At 41.5% G+C, this 5,209-nt stretch overlaps 1 pseudogene; it reads left to right on the top strand.

Annotated features, from left to right (window-relative positions):
* The first annotated feature begins 251 nt into the window (after positions 1–251).
* On the top strand, positions 252–846 carry LOC114496557 (annotated as a pseudogene).
* Positions 847–5,209: the final 4,363 nt, after the last annotated feature.

Genomic DNA, 5,209 nt, shown 5'->3' on the forward strand with positions numbered 1-5,209 from the left:
ACAAGATCTATATGATAAGAAGAGTATCAGGAGTGGATTAGTATCATAGAACTTTAAATAAATTTAAGGTCATATTATCCCATTGTCTCATTCTGTAGATGAAGAACTGGAGAATCAAGCAGTGTCCTTGGCAGTCCCCCAGATCTGTATCTTGCTTCAACCGTGTTTGAATGGAACAGATCCACGGATACCCTTCTTCCCGCCTCCCACCACCCTCCCATCTCTTTTTCAATCACCACCTTCAGAACCACCTCAGCCATCCTCAGCCTCTGAGACCAGCCAACACCATTTTTTGAACTTAACTCCTTATTGCCAAACAACAATGAGCTACCAGTTTGGTCAGAATTATTCCACCGAGGTGGAGGCCACCATCAACCACCTGGTCATCCTGAATCTGTGGGCCTCCTATACCTACCTCTCTCTGGGTTTCTATTTCAACCATGATGATGTGGCTCTGGAGGGGCACTGGCCACTTCTGTGAACTTGCCAAGGAGAAGTGCGAGGGTGCCAAATGTCTCTTAAAGATGCAAAACTAGCACAGCAGGCCATGCCCTCTTCCAGAACACACTGAAGCCATCCTAAGACAAGTGGGGTGAAATTCAGGATGCCATGGAAGCTGCCATAGCTGCAGAGAACCTGAACCAGGCCTTTTTGGATCTGCATGCCTTGGTTTCTGCCTGTACAGACTCTTGTTTCTTTGACTTCCTGGAGAACCACTTCCTGTATGAGGAGGTGGAACTCATCAAGAAGGCCAGTGACCACCTGACTAACCTCCACAGACTGGCCTGGCCCCAGGCTGGGATGGGTGAATATCTCTTTGAAAGGTTCACCCTCAAGCACAAGTAGGAGCATTTGAAGTCCAGAGGCCTTTAGGGGCCCCTTTGCATTCCCCTGATATCTGGTTTTTCCCTAACCTTCTCCCTGAAACAACTAGGTATTCTTTTAACCACTCTGGAGCTCTCTCCCTTGCATTGGATCAAGTGGAAACAATGCTTTTTGGCAGAAAAAGAGAAGAACTGAAGAATCAGAGAACCCATGGTTTGCCCAAGTGATACCGTCACCTCACAGCAGAGTTGGACAGTCATTAAATCATCTGACTCCTTGCCAGTACACTATGATTAATCAACTGCTCTCAAACTTATCAGGAGCAAAATGGCAAGGAGAACTTTGAGGACTGAAGAAGGCCTAATCAGGAGGGCATTTATCCTCTCAATAGAACTGCCCTCTGTTACAGCACTTCCCATTAGCTACTGCATACCGGAGACAGGAAGCAGATGTTCTGAGAGCAGGGGTGTGAGAAAGTGTACGTAACACCTCTCTTTGATGAGCTTGGAAGGACTCAAACTGTGCTCTCCAGAGTAGTTAAGACAGCTGCAGAGATGTAACAAAGCTTTGATCCAACAGCTTGAGGCTCCAGAGTCATGAACACTCCCCAGGAAGAGAAATAGAGTGAGGCTTTAAATCAAGTTTGGTAAGCCAAGTCTGGGTATGGAATATGTTAAAATTAGAAAAAAATGGTGACAGATAAAAGGTTAGTGAAAAATACTCTAAATTATTTCATCAGAATTTGCTCTAGAATTATGTATTTAAATATATTGAAGCTATTTTTTTTCAATGTTTCCTATGGTCAACTGTTTTTAAAGGTATATAAGTGAATATGTATGTGTAAGAGTATATATATATCTTTATGGGTATATATTTAGTATATAAATGTATTTACTGATTGAAACAGTGAAGGGAAAGTACAGCTAGAGCTTGAACAGAAAACCTCATCTGAACTGGGAAAAAGTAAAATCCCGTGGCTCAAACACTAGGCATCTGCCACTTAGAGATAACATTTTCAAATTTCAAGTTTAGCTTTTTTAAAGGGTAAACTGAATCTTTTAAAAGCACATGAAATGTTTTAAAGTCATGAAACACTATATACTTTTATATATATAGTTATATATATGGTAGCTATATACATATAGCATGTATTTCTTGTCTTATTATTACATATGTATAGTTACATTTATATATGCATATAAAACTATAACTACATATATTTGAACACTATATAGTATATAGTTATACAAACACACACACAATGTGACAAGAAAACAAAATCGGTGGGTTCTAATTGAACTTTTCACGTATTATGCCAAGAGAAAACATTCTGATTTCTCGGCGAAGGACAAAATAACCAAAAGATAAGGGAGCCATTTTCTGCGGCTTTGGTCCAGTGGCTACATTGAATCCAAAAGTCCAGAACTGTTTCAAATGCCTCCTCTGTGCAGCCAGTCAGTGCCCAATCACTTCTATCTCGAGACACCACATCCGGAGTAAAGTCAACGTCTCTCTTTAAAACAGCAGTGCCACCGCCAGAGCATGGCACCTACCTTAGAAGCTATTTTTTTTACCTTTCAGGCGTGGATTAAAATGCTGTTTTCTGTCAATGTGCGGAGTCAGCCTATAAACCTTAGAATCTCCTAAATATTGTTCATTGGTCCTCAGACTAAACTCTCAGTTCCAAGTTAAAACTCTTTAATCCAGAGTCACCTCCTCCCAACTCAAGGAGAAGCCTTCCTTTCTTCTCATGCCCCTTGAACCATTTCTCGGGCTTGACCCATTCAGCACTGGACGAATTAAATAATGGCTTCCCAGATCTCCATTTTTCCAGCCTCTCTTTTCTATTTTCCATTTTTCAAAAATGGCTGGGGACCCATAAACCTTGCCCTGCATCTTCACACCTTTTAATGATTTCATCTTTTCTTATAACACCTAATTGTCTACTCCCTGGGCCCCTCCCCTCAGAACCACCTGCTGAGACCAACATTCCAAATCCTCCAGATCCATCTGCACAGGAGCTGCCAAGCCGTCCTTGCTCTGAACAGACACTGACCTACAGTAAAGCCACACACAAGATCATCACTACTAGCCTACCAGATGAAGGTGTTCTCAACCTGCACACACTTCAGGAAGTTTTCTGTAACAGGAAAAACTTCAAAGTCCAACAGAATGAATCTTTCTCTTTGGAGGCTGTCACTAACCCCAAATGCACCATGGTCCTTAGCCTCAGGAAAGTAAAAAAAATTCATTCATCTGTTGTATTTTTAATATCTTTACCTCTTGTCCATGTGCTGCTCTGTTATAGCTGCAAAATGTTTGGGATCAGATGTCTGTTCCTCCAATCTACTACTTTTGGCTCTGTTTTCAGTAATGCCTAAGGGTACTGTTTTGGACAATTTCAGGAATTCTCTATGTAAGCTTACAAAGGACCATTCTCTTAAGATGCACTGGAATGCACTCTTATTTGGTACGTTTTTATGAGCACAGACAGACTCGCCTCTCTCTGTGTGTTTAAGGCAGCCAGGATTCTAAAGTATGTTGCGTCTTTTCACTCTAAGGCTCCTAGTAAATCACTCTCTAGCATACTTTCCTTTGTAGCGTATTGTGTTTATTGTCTACCCACCAGCGAGAAGGTAAGCTCCAAGGAGGGCAAGGATTTGTCTTTGCTCTCTGATTCATCCCAATGGCCTGTGACAGAGCCTAGCACAAAGTGTAAGTTCAATTTATTTGTTGAATTTATTAAGTAATTACTGCCCTGCTAAAAAAGCTTAACCTAAATGCTTTGGCAGTTGGCATGTTGAAAAAAGATGTACATTTTCAATGGAGAAATACCTTGTGTGCTTTGAGTAAAAACTGAAAGGAAATCATAAACATTCCATCCATTCATAATGGTATGAATTATTCCATGAGGGATAAGAAACATAGTATTTATTTGTTTTCCAAAATAAATCAAATCTGGCTCAATACCTCCCAAAACAAGAGGGGGTTTTTTTTGGAGAAATTCAATAAAAATCATCTTCCTGGATTACCTTCCTTTTCATTTTTCAAGTAAGAAATATAGAGCCATGGAGTTCAGGAAAAACAGGACAAGGGCTGCTGTTCTACTTTGGACACTGATGTTCTCAATTCATGGTAAAGAAAAGGGCGCCACCTACAGACCTCTCTCTACCCCATGCTCAGCCATGGGGACCCTCACTGAGGCTCCTAAGACTTTCCACCTAGTGCCCAGTCTACAGGGGCACCCGCATGATGACCTTCGTGTGAGATTCCTGTAGCCACAGAGGCGTTGCTTTTCAGTGAGATCAGATTTGTCTCCACTACTGGCCAAAACTATAAACCCCAATTTCTTTTCCAGCCCTCAAGTATCCATCCACTCTCCCAGAATTCCTTTCACTTTCCTCTTAAATGTTTTCCCTTCCCATCCCTCAAGGAAAAAAAGTTATTTGTACCTGTTTTTCTATCTCTCATATTGTTTCATGACTTGTCCTTATAGATGGATAGATCCCAGCATTAGAAACACCAAAAGCTCTGCTTTGTCTTTCTCAGTGAACAAATAAAATTCAGGCTGCAGGACAGTCCTATGGTGATGGAGTGGGGCTGGGGGGTTCAGCTAGGATTGGGTTTAGCTGCTTGTGACATAATCCCAAAACAATTGCCTCAAAAATTCAATGTTTATTTTGACTGTATCTCCCTTAAAAGAAGTTCTGAGGTGGCCCCAAAAGCTGACATGGGGTCTCTACCCTAACGCTTCTCCAGCAAAAACATACCATCGCATGACCAAAGACCACTGCTCAGACATTAACCAGGGGTTCCTAAGAGGGTAAATGGTGTGTGTCAGGTGTGTGTGTGTGTCTTTTTTTTTCTAAGATTGCCAGTGTTGTCATAGTCTTTCCATACATCTCATTGGCCAGTGCATATTCACAGTCAGACTAGTTAGGTAGGAAGCTAGAAAATGCAGTCTTTATCCCATTTGGCCACATTTGAAGTAGGTCATTCCCTGAGATAGGGGAAGGTGAGAGGTGAGTAAAGAGGACTTGGAAATTTGAAAAAAAAAAAAGGCTTAAAAAGTCATAGAGGAGTGTGTGAAAATGAGAAACAAGAAACATAGCAGAGATGCCAAGGCAGGGTTGAGAGCCCAACTGGGAGGCACATTTCATATTCCTATACACTGGGTATGAGTGTGATATTATTCCGGCCAGAGGTCCCTTGGGCCAGGAACCATCTTGCACTCATCTATGTGTAAACAAATAGTGGGTGCTTAACGTGTTCTCATGGTGTGTTTACTTTCAGGCTTCAGTATCAAGGAGAGCTATGCCTCTCTTAACTTACTACTCTGTTTCTTATGTTAGGAACTCAGTCAGTTCTGTAACATTTACATCAA

The sequence above is a fragment of the Phyllostomus discolor genome, chromosome 3 (assembly GCF_004126475.2).
Source record: "Phyllostomus discolor isolate MPI-MPIP mPhyDis1 chromosome 3, mPhyDis1.pri.v3, whole genome shotgun sequence".
NCBI lineage: Eukaryota > Metazoa > Chordata > Mammalia > Chiroptera > Phyllostomidae > Phyllostomus > Phyllostomus discolor.